At 30.3% G+C, this 15,177-nt stretch overlaps 1 protein-coding gene across 1 annotated transcript in view; it reads left to right on the top strand.

Moving 5' to 3' along the window:
* The window catches only part of LOC142327413 (uncharacterized), a 557,292-nt gene that overhangs the window by 40,558 nt on the left and 501,557 nt on the right, over positions 1-15,177 (top strand). The window contains exons 3-6 of the mRNA XM_075370452.1: positions 3,732-3,786; positions 7,233-7,390; positions 11,242-11,451; positions 11,732-11,912. The gene's annotated coding sequence lies outside the window, so the exon portion shown is untranslated. The remainder of the gene's footprint in view (positions 1-3,731; positions 3,787-7,232; positions 7,391-11,241; positions 11,452-11,731; positions 11,913-15,177) is intronic.

Below are 15,177 nucleotides of genomic sequence, written 5' to 3'. Positions count from 1 at the left end.
TAAGTTTTTTTTAATATTATTTTCATATAAAACTTTCGTAGTCGTTTTATATTCATGGTTTATTTCGTCCTTAAATTAGCTATCAATAAAAAATATATATATATATATATACAATTTGCAAATTATAATATAACACAAATCCTGAAGGAAAAGGTGTGTTGTGTGCTATTACAAAATTTATTATACTCTGACTACATCGTGATCGATTAAAACGAGTTAGTCATCTGCTCACATTGTTAACGATCGTACTCGTTCCTAAACGAGTCAAATATAGTACTATAATTTAATATCTTGAAGCCTCATTCTGAGTTTTTGAAGAAATCCAAATGATTAATAGCTGTGTCGGTGGATAATTTTTCCTCGTTTGAATTGTACTATTCGGCATTTTATATCGCTCATGCTTCGTCCATCTTTAGTAATTCTACTTCTCAAATAACAAATTTCTTCTACCTCCATATTCTTTTCAACTCCTATTTTCACATTCAGTGATCCATCTTTTTTATTTCTACTACATTTCGTTATTTTTGTTTTGTCTTGTTTATTTTCTTGCGTAGGACTTCATCCATGCCGTTCATTGTTTCTTCTAAATCCTTTTTACTCTCGGCTAGAATTACTATATCATCAGCAAATCGTAGCATCTTTATCTTTTCATCTTGTACTGTTACTCCGAATCTAAATTGTTCTTTAACATCATTAACTGGTAGTTCCATGTAAAGATTAAAAAGTAACGCCGATAGGGAACATCCTTGTCGGACTCCCTTTCTTATTAGGGCTTCTTACATATGTGTTTCAATTATTACTGTTGCTGTTTGGTTCCTGTACATGTTAGCAATTGTTCTTCTATCTCTGTATTTGAACCCTAATTTTTTTAAAATGCTGAGCATTTTATTCCAGTCTACGTTATCGAATGCCTTTTCTAGGTCTATAAACGCCAAGTATGTTGGTTTGTTTTTCTTTAATCTTCCTTCTACTATTAATCTGAGGCCTAAAATTGCTTCCCTTGTCCCTCTACTTTTCCTGAAACCAAATCCATCTTCTCCTAACACTTCTTTCACTCTCCTCTGAATTCTTCTTTATAGAATTCTAGTTAAGATTTTGATGCACGACTAGTTAAACTAATTGTTCTGTATTCTTCACATTTATCTGCTCTTGCTTTCTTTCGTATCATGACTGTAACACTTTTTTTGAAGTCTGACAGAACTTCCCCTTTTTCATAAATATACACACCAGTTTGTATAATGTTCTTCTTTCTTTCTTTTTCCTGTTTATCCACCGGTAACTACCGTTTAAATAATTCTTCAGAGGATGATATGTATGAGTGTAGTCTTGTACATTCTCAGTTCGACCATTCCTGAGATGTGTGGTTAATTGAAACCCAACCACCAAAGAACACCGGTATACACGATCTAGTATTCAAATCCGTGTAAAAATAACTGGCTTTACTAGGACTTGAACGCTGTAACTCTTGACTTCCAAATCAGCTGATTTGGGAAGACGCATTAACCACTAGACCAACCCGGTGGGTTAGTTTTAATAATCTATCAATCGCTTCCTCACCTGCACTGCACAGTTATTCTGTCTATTCCAGGAGCCTTTCTGCCATTCAAGTCTTTGGCAGAATAATAGTTTAAAATTATAACCAAATATTGGAATAATAGGTTACAAAATTTAGTTAATAGTTTATTTGTAATAGATTTCAAAATTAAGTAGGGTTTTGTGAACAGCGGACAACCTTGCTTATTTTATACTGTGCCGCCAAAATGAACTCTACTACAAAAACTGAACTGTAATAAACTAAAAATTAAAATTAAATGCTAGATGAAATTTTGATTATAATAGACTGCAGAATGTTTAGAGTGTTCCTTAAATAATCTTCTGTACAAGTTATACAATAAGTAGGTCTCAAGGATGGACACCAGACATCATTGACTGATGATTGAAAAGGCATTAACTCTATTTCCATAAGTATTATTTTTTACTTCTTTGGTACTTTTCAACTAACAGATGACAGTGGAGTAACAATTTTGAACATAAAATTACCAGATTGCCAAAAAGCTCAAACTGTTAATTTTATAATACTATTTTATACTATTTTATAAAACTATTTCTTTATAATACTTTTTATGTTGTTTGATTAGGTTTTTTGCTGTTTTATTGAATCGCAGTTAGTTTGTAACCGATAAACAGTAAAGGGTTTAAAGTAATACGATTTTAATATGCTCTGTTAGGTCTTTGATTTATAAAACTCATTAAAATAGCTTTTTCACAATTGTGTAGACCTTTTTAGTTCCAAAATCCCAAAAATTAAAAGCTAGCCGTGTAGATATTGACAGATATGAACATGCGTGCATATTAGGTAAAACCACCAGTAGTTGACACCTTAAGGATTTATTTGTCTGTTTGTTAACATTGCTTCAACCGAATTCACGGTAGGGGAAACTTAAAATTACTCATAGCTGCACAAACTATTCTTCTATCATATTGTCACAAGAATAAAATTAATAAAATGAATGTGAAAAATTTATTTATTTTTTAAAACAAAAGAGGACAGGTTCAGTAGTTGACACCAAGCGAAAACAAGAATATTTAGTAGTTGACACTTTTTATTTTCAGTAGTTGACACTCTATACAAAACTCTTTATTTTTTTACACTCTTTATTTATTTTACATATAAAATTATTATACACTATTATGATACACTCTTTAGTAGTTAATATATGTTCTGAAATGAGAAAAGTTTCAATAAGTGAATTTATGCCTACTTTGTATAAATACAGGAATGAAATGTATGGATGAAATGAAATTATACACTATTATGATACACTCTTTAGTAGTTTATATGTGTTCTGAAATGAAAAAAAGGTTCAATAAGGTAAATTTATGCCTACTTTGTATAAATACAGGAATGAAATGTATGGAAGTTGTAGAAAAAACAAAAATTATATGTTAACATATTAGGTAACTTATGCCTATTCTCTAGTTAATAAGGTTAAGCAAAATTAAGATAGGTTGTGCAGGTTATCAGAATGCAAGAAGTAAATTCCATATTATGGAGGTAGAAGAATTTGTTTATTTGGGAAGTAGAATTACTAAAGATGGACGAAGCAGGAGCGATATAAAATGCCGAATAGCACAAGCGAAACGAGCCTTCAGTAAGAAATATAATTTGTTTACATCAAAAATTAATTTAAACGTCAGGAAAAGATTTTTGAAAGTGTATGTTTAGAGTGTCGCTTTATATGTTAGTGAAACTTGGACAATCGGAGGGAGTATCTGAGAAGAAAAGGTTAGAAGCTTTTGAAATGCGGTGATATAGGAGAATGTTAAAAATCAGACGGGTGGATAAAGTGACAAATGAAGAGGTATTGCGGCAAATAGATGAAGAAAGAAGCATTTGGAAAAATATAGTTAAAAGAAGAGACAGACTTATAGGCCACATACTAAGGCATCCTGGAATAGTCGCTTTAATATTGGAAGGACAGGTAGAAGGGAAAAATTGTGTAGGCAGGCCACGTTTGGAATATGTAAAACAAATTGTTAGGGATGTAGGATGTAGTGGGTATACTGAAATGAAACGACTAGCACTAGATAGGGAATCTTGGAGAGCTGCATCAAACCAGTCAAATGACTGAAGACAAAAAAAAAAAGGTATTTTACATAAATTTTTATAATCTAATTTAAATTTAATTTTCTGAAATTATTTTAATTTTTTTTAATCTTTTATGATATAGATATGACTCTTCGAGTAGACAATGTTGAAATGGCCACCTTTGATGACGATGAAGAGTACGTTAACATTTAAATTAATAAATAAGTGCAATTGTTTGTTTATTTAATTATGGTTTGATTTTAAAATCTTTATTTGTTTTGTTATGCAATTTAATTTACCGAAGATGCGTATGTTAAATATTATTGCCTGTATACGTGATAGTATTTACCTTACGCTTATGGTAAGTATGGCTTTTTGTAAATGTAGACTATGGGAATTCAAAGTATGAGAAATTCTGTTTATAACCAGTATTTGAATTCATAATTATCTATATTAATGACATCTCTGCCATTAATGGAGACTCTTCCGAAGAAGTTAGTGGAATGTTGAAATATATTTTTGTTAAAATAAAATAAAAAAATTCATAATTAGAGAATCTACTCTTAACCTTAATTTTTTAGATCAAAGTATTTTTATCCTGGATCAAAGTATAAAATTAATATCGGCAATCTTTTACTGATTTACTAAGCGTTTGTCACTGTTAATATTAATACAATTCTTTAAATTAAATTTCCACCAACAATTTAAAAAGATTAAATCCTAGTATAGGGTGATTTTTTAGTCCTGTTACCCGATTGTTAATGTCTGGTAATTTTTTTCTAAGAAAGGGAAATTTTGTTTTGTGACACGAAGTTGGTAGCGCTACTCTACCGGTATAGATACGGCAGTGTGAGTTGATTCTCCTTGAGCTGTGTAAACTTTTGTGCCGTTTCCGGTCGTGTTACGAACAGAATATCTGTTACCGTAGAACGAGTTTTCATTCTTGAACGATATTTTGCTACGAAATCGTACGCGAGTGTAAACGAATCATTTCAAATTAAATTTGTTGGTGTTCCTCCGCCAGAAAAAATGTCAATTTCTAGGATAGAAAACGTAGCGGTCGACCGACTCGCTTATCAGATGACGTTTTAGAGAATGTGTTCGCTCAATTCTCCACGGAAATGTTTACGAAAACTTTCCACGCAAGTCTGTTTGTCATATTCGAGTGATCAGAAAGCCGCTAAAAAAATTGAAATCGTATCCGTATCGCGTACGATTAGTCAAAGAGCTTCAACCTACAGATTTAAACAAGCGATTGCAATGTCGCCGTCGGTTTAGGTCTCTCGTAAACGACAACGGAATCGAATTTTTAAACGCGGTGTTCTTTAGCGATGAAGCTAGGATCCATCTCGATGGTTTTGCAAAGAGTCAAAACTGTCGAATTTGGACGGTTGAAAATCCTAACGCTTTACAAGACAAATCTTTGCATCCTGAAAAAATTGGTGTGTGGTGTGCGATATCTCGTCATCGTATAGTCGGACCCGTATTCTTCGAACAGACAGTAAACGGTGAAGTATACAGGATTATTGTGCGCCGATTTGTGTCCCTCCTGGAACCTCAAGAACGGTATTGCCGGTTTCAGCAAGACGGCGCTATATGCCACAGGTCTCGAGAACCGTGGATTTTCTGCAAGAGCTCTTTGATGATCGTATAATAAGCAAGGGCTTATGGCCTCCAAGGTCCCCAGACCTCATATCTCCCGACTGCTTTCTGTGGGGCTATATTAAGTTCGAGGCCTTCAAAAACAATCCTTACACTATTGATGAACTTAGTCAGTATTACAGACGTAATCGCGAATATTTCCAATGCTGCTCTTTAAAAGGTTTCTGCTAATATGATGAAAAGAGTCCGTGCGTGTATAACCGTAAGGGGTGGGCATTTTGAGCATATTCTTTAGCAATTATGTAAGCAATAGCTTTTTATTAAATCTCTTTTGTAAGTAACAAATACATTTTTTTATTCCACCTAATTTCCCTTTCTTAAATTACATTTAAAATTGGGTAACAGGAGTAAAAAATCACTCTGTACTTTTGGAGCTGTTACTCTATCTTCTGGGATTTTCTAAAAGATGTTAATTTAAATTAAACTGTTAATGTTCGTAATAGTTGGTCGTCAAGTATAAAATTAATTCATACGTCAATAAAACAGTAACGTCATGTTTGTAAGATGTTTGCGACTATTATTAAATAGATTTAATATTAAATGAAATGTTACCAACCTGTTAATAATTAATTATTTTATAATTTGTCTATATATAATTGATATTATTTATAAACAATTATTATGAACATCACAGTTTAATTTAAGAACAATTATTGATTTGAATTAATTAACACTTTTTAGATAACTTTAAAGTACTAGGATTTACACTTTTTAAATTGTTGGTAAGTGGAAATTTAATTTATACAATCTTTTACTAACTTAACTCTGTTATAAACTGTGAAATTGATTTACCTCTAAACATAAAGATTCAACTAAGAAAAGGTCTATGCTTCTTTTCTTATTAGCAATAATGGTGTATGGCCTAGATTGAGAAAAAGTAACCTATTTAAATTACTGTAACGTGTAACATATTTAGTTAAACCCCGCTGGCTTGGTATAGAGGTGAACTCATTACAGATCAGCTGATTTCAAAGATTTACATTTATACAGATTTGAATACCAGTATTCTTTGGTGGTTTGGTTTCAATTAACCACATACCTCAGGAATGGTTGGTCATAGACTGTACTTCATTTACATTCATCCTTTGAAGTAATACCATATGGTGGTTCGGTTCTAGACGCTAAACAGAAAAAACAGCTTATTCAGTAAGACAAAATTCTTAATTTATAATTTCAGTTGTTTGGTGGGCATTTACATAAAAATTTTTTCTTTATTGCTTTGATTCGATTCTATACAAATTATTCTTTAACTTATTTATATATTAAAATAAAAGAAGAATAATAAATAGCTTGTTAATTATTCTAAAAAAAGTTTTTTTGTAATTTTTAAAGATGTTTGAAAGAGCTGGTTATATTTAGTTAATATTTTGTACATGTGCTAAAAAAATGTGCATACGTTATATAAAGTAGAAACAAGTGCAGATAATGAAAATTAGAGTTGAAAATAAATACGGTGTTGAATCAAGCATTGCAAATAACATTAAGATTAGAATTTTATTGGCATGTTAGTATTCAAGTTAAGAATAACTTTTGTTATCCTTAGAATTGGCATGGGAGTATCAAGTTGAACTATAAATTAACAAAAATTATTTTGCATAAAAATACTTTCTAAAGATATTGACACCTGTTTTTTAGAGATAACTTTTTACCAAAGTTTTTGCACTTCTCTCATGAATAGTTCACCCTTATTCACCATCCATTCCTTTTTGTTATTTCATCTCTTATTCCATTTGGCTTATACGGATGATCTAGGTCAGACATCCGCTAGATATATATGGCTGAGGACGTGGAAAGTTCCGCTTTCTCCACTCGGTGTTATCTGGTTAGAAACACAGAGTTATCTGGTTGCTTGTGGATCAGATTTATCTGATATTTACACAATATAATCTTAACGGTTGAAGTTCTTTACTGTAAAAATGGATATCCTAATCTTTTTCTTAAATTAAATTTTAGTTTCTAATGAAAGTAAATAAAATTTCAGACCTACGCCTGTTACGCGCTATAGAACTTATCGTCGTGTGCCACCTACACCGTTATACTGTCCTGACTGTACAATAAGTGCAACTGTTTGTGCAGTGATATGTGGTGTTTTAATTTCATTATTGATGGTGTGGTATTTTCTAATACCGCAAAAACAGTGTAAGTGTTTATATTATTATTACATATTTATTAGGATTTTATAATATAATATTTTTTTTAATATACTATATAATTATAAATATTTTATAAAAAACACATTTTATTTTTATTACTGTCTTTGTTTATATCTCTTGTTTTAATAATTTAGTAGGTGTTTATGACTATTGTGTTGACTGTTAATAAAATAACAAAGATAAGATGTCTTTTGGTACAAAGAAGGTGCTTTCTGGCACCTCAACTTATAGAAATAACCAGTAACAGATGCACATATATATATATATATATATATATATATATATATATATATATATATATATATATATATACACACACGAGGGTTATTTATTTTTCAAGGTCCGATCAGTCACGAAATTAAAACCACAGTGAAAATAAAAAAATTTTTATTTGTAACAAGTATTTACATAGTTACACTATTTCTCTACACAGTCGCCACTCTGATTTAGACATTTGTCTTAGTGTGGTACCAACTTTCCAATACCCTTGTCATAGAACGGAGCCGCCTGTGTTTTCAGCCATGTTTCTATGGTCTGCAACTCGATGTCTGTGCTAAAATGTTGTGCTCCTAGCCAGCGTTTCATGTGAGCAAAGAGGTGAAAATCGGATAGAGCCAAGTCTGGGCTATATGATGGGTGATCAAACGCTGCAGGAGCTTCTTTGTTACAGCTGCAGTGTTTGGCCGAGCATTGTCATGGAGAAAGACAATGCCTGATGACAACATTCCTCTCCGCTTATTCTGAATTGTGGCTTTTTCACAAAGTTGTCTCCTAGCCGGTGTTTCACTTTGTGAAACGCTAGCGTAACTGTGTAAGTACTTATTACAAATAAAACATTTTTTATTTTCACTGGTTTTAATTTCATGACCGATCGGACCTTGAAAAAAAAATAACCCTCGTATATACACACACACACACATACACATACACATACACTTGTGCACATGCAAACACACATACACAAGTGTATATAATACACTTAGTATAAATTCTTTATCTTTGTATACATTATATGCCTTTTCTACATCGTACATCACCAAATTAACTAAACCTGGGATGTCTTAATACATGACCCACCATCTCCTATTTATTTTTAAGATCTCTTCATTCTGAATTTTATCAAAAGCATCCTCCTGTAATACAGCATTTCTCAATATTCTTTTCTTTTCTATTTTTCCTGTTGTTGATATTTTAATATTAAATGCTCATGCCACATAAATGTTTTCAGAATTTTGTTTTTAATTCTTAGACCTACAATTGATAATTAGCAGATTTATTTGTTGTATGAAAGCTCTCCTTCTGTATGTCATGTTTACTTTTGATGTCTGAATTACTTGATCCATTTGTTTAACATTATTTTATTTCCTTAAATAGTTACTTGACTAAAATTTTCCTTCAATTTCTATACTGCTCTTCTATATAAAAGGTAAAACTCAACAGGTTTGGTGTCTACAATTCTTATCATTCTGAATAGAGCTTACCTTTAATCAGCTTCTACTCTTATCTTTTCTCTTTATGTAACATCTAAATTTTCTTAAAATTTTAAACATTTTCCATTCCACATTATTAAATGTCTTCTCTGTTGCTCTTCTTAACTCTGCTTTGTAAATTTATAATGTGAACACCAGAATGACTTCTCTTGAACTCATTCCTGTATCCAAACTAGTTACAATCTAATATATTCATTAGTGTATTCCTTTCACCTGTAAATTCCCTAGTATTTTCTTTATATAAGTTAAACTGAGGTAAGGAAACATATTTTCTCACCTTTATCTGCTCCTGTTTTCCTTGGAATGATAGAGATGTAATTTGTTTGGCAAAGATATTCCTCAAAGTGGTTTGTATTATAAATGCATCAGAATGAAAGATCTTTATTCTTGCTTGTACTACAGTAGCAAAACATTAACAATAAGGTATCCAAAAAGTAAGTGTAGAGGCTTTTAAAGATGTAACAGATAAACATTCAAAATTAATTTTGTATAAAATTGAAAATGGAAAGATAAGATAAATTAAAAAGAGAAATTTTTGATAAATTATTACATCAATGCTCACTTAAAATACAAGAACTGCTGGGCTGTGTGTCTTTAAATTTACCAAAATAATTGTATTATTAGGTGAGCAGTAAAATGTAGACACTATCGTCATTTTAATTTGAATTTTTTGAAGTGGTTATATTTTAAATCATTTCGTAATTTTATTCTAATCCGTAAGAGTGGAGTATTTTATAGTCCTTAAAGTGAGTTTTCTAATAAATATTGCAAAAGAACTTATTTACTACATGAACATTACTTACAAGTACAGTATAATATTTTTACGTGACATAAAACCTGCATTGAATTTATCTCTAGAAAATTTAAAAAAATTAATCACATGTGAAACTCTCATTAAACTTTTTGCTTTTGAGTTGCACACTCAAAGTAACTTTACAAATGTTAAAGAACTTTTTCTGTAGAATTTTTTGTTTTGAAAAGCATTTGATATCAGATTCATTATCTAAATATTTTTTTCTATTTACAAATTAATAATACGCTTGCCTGAAATTTTAAATTATGCGATATTAAAAAATTCTAAAAATATTATGCTGAATGATAAACTATGATAAAGTTCAACTGACCAATTTTAAGAAATTGTCCTCTGTACATTATAATGTAATATGAGACTGAACCACCATGTTATAATAGCATATAAAGTTTATACATTTTTAATAACGTCATACATACATTTTTAATAAGTCTGGTACCAGGGAAAAGCCAGTTTAATAAATTTATTTATAAAATTTAAGACTGTTACTATTAAACTTTAAATTAGAATTAAAATTATATTAAAATAATAAGTTTGTATTAGGGTTTGACCTATATCAATCGAACCCAAAATGAAGAAGTATTAATTAGCAAGGATAAGAGGGTTAACATGAGACCAGAAATCCTATCCAGTTATCTCTTGGCATCCTCTGGGCTGTACACGTCCATAAGAAGTAAGATTTATTCTTAATAGAAGCAATACATCTTTTGTTAATATTTTCTGTTCACAAATTGAAGTTCGTGCTGTAACAAAATTGATTTGAAATTCTCTAGAAATTCAGATTTCCTAAGGGAACATCTGTTAAATTTAGTTGATTATTAATTAAATTTACCTTTACTTTGGTAGTGTAACTTCCATTTAAGCATATAAATTTTTCTTATTTATATTTATTTTTAAATATAAAAATACATTTTAAGAATTTTTAAGAAAATTAAAAAGGTGAAAAAGCCTTAAAGACAACACACTCTTGCCTGATCAAATCTGTTTACTAATACAACAATATCATAATATAATTCTTTGAAACAGCTATATCTACAAGGTGAGTTCTCATATGAGACTATTTGTTATAGAAAAAAAGCACTGAAATAGTTATTTTAAAAATGCGCTATTGTTTATGCAGTTACAGTTTCATTACAAATATGAAAATATTAACCTGTTATATTCGTTAGACTGTGAAAACAATTTCATAGGTATCAGTATAACACATTTAAATGAAATTATGTGCAAACAGAAGAAACTGGGACAGATCTATGAAAGTAATGGCATTGAGACTTACATCGACCAAATATGCTCACCTATTTATGTTGAAACTCAAGACAGAATATATAAAGCGGGACAATAATGTTATATAATTCATTTAAAAAAAATAATAAAATCTTTCTGTAGTTACTTCACCTTTACTTGTTATTTTTAAATTATAAATAATTTATTAGTTGTGATTCAACTAAAACCTAAATTATAGGAAAATATTTTTCTTTTTTAATATATAAAAGTTGTAAATAATTATGAAAATAATGATTAATGTGTTTCTTTCAGCAAGGAATAATAATTTGTAATCAGAATTTTGTAAATTAATTTTTATTCGTACCGACAGTACCAGACAGACTTTAATTGGTGAAATGGTGTTGAAGGTGGCCTCATTAGTGTTGGCTGATCAAGGTATTTGATGAATTCGTTAAAGTAGCCGACCGTGACTGAACTGCTATTCATGAAATAATGGAACAACAAAGAATATCAATAGCTAAGGTAATTGCAGACTGAATCTACACTAATAACAGAGTTAATAGATACTTATTGAGCAATTAAATTGTATTTTGTACAAGATATGTCTACATAATGTAGTTCTTAAAATACTATAATACTGGATTACAATATTTTACACATTAGATAATTCTTAAAGTAAACTGTACGTTAATAGAAATGTTTGTAAACGATGAATTGTTTTATCAAGAATTAGGGTGATTAACTTTTTGTTAACAAACATTTTTGTAAGGCGAGACTATTTATTTGTTATTTTTTATTTCAGGCCGGTATAATGATAAGATTGAATGCTCGTGTTAGAATATTAGTCGCAGCTAACCCAGCCTATGGGCATTATGATCCTGATAAATCAGTCAAAGAGAATGTTCAGTTACCAGAAGACTTCTTTCAAGATTTGATTTACTTTGGTTAATTCAAGAACATCCTGATACAGATATTCATTTAAGGTTAATTTTTATTTGGATTTCACTTTTTTAACTAATATAATACATATATATATATATATATATATATATATAGTGATTCAGGAGATAGGGCAATACTTTGACAACTCATTCTAGAGTTCATTCACAACTCATTCTAAAAATAAGAAAAAAGTTCGTACAAACATATGTCCGAAAACGCTTCGTTAGCGAGTTATACAGAGTGAAAGATTTCGCCCGAGTTTGTTCGTCCGGGTAAATTAAGGCTTTCTGAAATTCTGGGAAGGTCAATTAAGGGGCAAATTCAATTGTTTCTTATGGTTTTTGAGCTGGGATATCGAAAAAAATAGGTCCCAGAACTGTATCCCCGCCAAAAATAGGATCAAAAACTCTTTTTTTTTGTTTGATGTACAATAACGTTGTTAAATTGGCAATAAATCATACATTTTTTTAAACAGAAATTGTAGAGAATTTAATTACGAGAAGATTCATGTAAATAATGTCAACAGAAAAGAAATGAAATTTTAAACATGTCGACTCTCAACAAAACCGACGAAAACTTAGAAGAAAATGTTACAAAAAAAAGAAAAGAGATGTGTCTAGTAGGTACAATAATTTTAGACCTACGGAAAACGATCAGCGAAAGGTTACTTAACACATTACCGCAATTAACCGACAACAATGAGTAATATTTAAACAAATTGTGATGAAAAAAATCAGTGTTGCCGACTTGTTTTCCGTAGGTCTAAAATTATTGTACCTACTAGACACATCTCTTTTCTTTTTTTTGTAACATTTTCTTCTAAGTTTTCGTCGGTTTTGTTGAGAGTCGACATGTTTAAAATTTCATTTCTTTTCTGTTGACATTATTTACTTGAATCTTCTCGTAATTAAATTCTCTACAATTTCTGTTTAAAAAAATGTATGATTTATTACCAATTTAACAACATTATTGTACATAAACAAAAAAAAAGAGTTTTTGATCCTATTTTTGGCGGGGATACAGTTCTGGGACCTATTTTTTCGATATCCCAGCTCAAAAACCATAAGAAACAATTGAATTTGCCCCTTAATTGACCTTCCCAGAATTTCAGAAAGCCTTAATTTACCCGGAGGAACTGAAACTCGGGCGAAATGTTTCACTCTGTATAACTCGCTAAGAAGCGTTTTCGGAAATATGTTTATATGAACTTTTTTCTTACTTTTAGCCTCTAGAATGAGTTGTCAAAGTATTGCCCTATCCTCCTGAATCACTCTGTATATGACTATATTTCCCTTCTTTAAGTTCATAATACTCCATGTAAGTTAAGCATATAAGGTTTAATCAGAAAGTAATAGGAATTTTTAATTTTCTCTGAAATAATCTTCTGTATTTATCCCATCCTCTTCAGAGTAGTTCTCCCTCCCCCTGTGATATTATACCCGTTCACAAATATAGTTTTCAGTTTGAAAAACACTGGTGAAATGCCTCTTTTTGAGTATCACCTTGAGGTTGGCTTGCAATTCACCTTTTTCATCTGTCGAAAATCGTCCCTTGTGAGCCCTTTTAGGTTTGGGAAATAGTCAGAAGGAGCCATGACTGATGAATAGGGTGGTTATGGCATCACAACAGTGCTATGTTTTGCCAAGAACTGTTGGATAGGTAAATCAGTGTGTTGTCATAATATAAAATCCTTGAGTTGTCTCTCTTAAGATTAGAGAAAATCGACCCGATCATTCCTCATGCGATCATTTGTAAAACTTCTAGGCAGTACGCCTGTTGATTATGCAATCTTGCAATAAGAATTCATGATGAACAGTTTATTTTAATCAAAAAAATCAGTTGGACGGACCTTTACATTTCATCGGACTTGACATGCTTTTTTGGTCTTTGTTCCTCAGAAAACTTCCATTGGGATAATCATCTTGATGTCATAGCCATACGCCCGTGTTTGGTGACTTAACTTTGTCATCGGATACTGGAAGCATTATGCCACTGAACGTAAAATTGCTTTGACCCACAAGAGCCTTTTTTTGCACATTGCTGGTTTTAAAAGCTTCTTTTTAGCTGGCCAACAAACTTTCATCTGTCAAGAAGTCTGTGTCTAACAGTTTCCACGCGTAAATCTATTCCACTGGCTGTTAATTCTTGATTTAAGTCCACAACAGATATCAATTTTGGATCAAGTTTACTTTTTCTGACTAATAACGAATCCTGCATTGGTGTAGTTTTTCTATTACAGCCACTTTTGTATTTCCTTTGATGTAAAAAGGAACTTTATTAAAGTTTTAAAATAGCATTTACTATTCCTAGTTCAACACCATACTAAAAACCTGTTTGTGTCATCACACTGGTATGTTCAGAAATAGAAAGCAATTTTTTTAATGCTTTCTTGATTTATTTTCATTATTATATTGCAATATAATAACTGTGTTCATTTTTTTTATGTCAGCTCACTAATAGATATAAGTTTTTACAGTAATTAATGCAAGTTTTTACAAAGAAAAGAAACCATGATTTTGAGATAATTTGATTACATTTTTTTAATTACTTTGATGTTCAATTTAAGCAATCTAAGTGATTTTGTATAAACGTTTCAGCTTTAATAATCAAGAGGCCATAATATACACAGAATATGTAAAGAATTAAACCCATTTAAATTTGAGAATTTAAAGTTGCGTAGAATTAAACCCATGGACATAGTTCTAGAATTTTTTTTACAGTCGTTTGTATAAATTACACTTCAAAATAATTGAATATTTTATAATGCAATAAGATAATTCTATTTAATACTTATTACTGCAGTAGTAGATTAAATTATTATTAAATATGACATTGTTTTCAATGTAAAAGTGGCCAAATTAAACTTATCTTCTCAGAAATCCATATATGGTTTATAATGATATTTAAATATAGTAGGCTTCAATTATTATTTTTAATGAATTGTTAGCCTGTGCAATATTGGATATGTGTTATACTTGTTTGAGTTGATGTAATATTTTCAGAAAGATGTATGGTAGGAATGAGTAAAAAAGAAGTGTATAATAGTTTCACAGAGACTACTGAATGCACAGCTGTTCTTGAAAAAAATCCTCATTTATTTTAAATAGAATTAAGATAAATATTTTTTTTTATGTATCTTTTATTTATTTAATTTCTCTGCTCTGAAATTTGAATTCTGATAAGTTATGGGATTTTTTGCCCAATAATTTTCCCATAATTACATTTCTTCTTAAAAAAAAGCAACTGAAAGAAATTTGAGAAAAAAAATATATATATATAAAAGACAATTCATTTGTGTCCTTATGA

The sequence above is a fragment of the Lycorma delicatula genome, chromosome 7, assembly GCF_047948215.1.
Source record: "Lycorma delicatula isolate Av1 chromosome 7, ASM4794821v1, whole genome shotgun sequence".
NCBI classification, from domain to species: Eukaryota; Metazoa; Arthropoda; class Insecta; order Hemiptera; family Fulgoridae; genus Lycorma; species Lycorma delicatula.
Note: the sequence above shows the minus strand (reverse complement) of the source record. Positions and strands in the feature narration are given on the sequence as shown.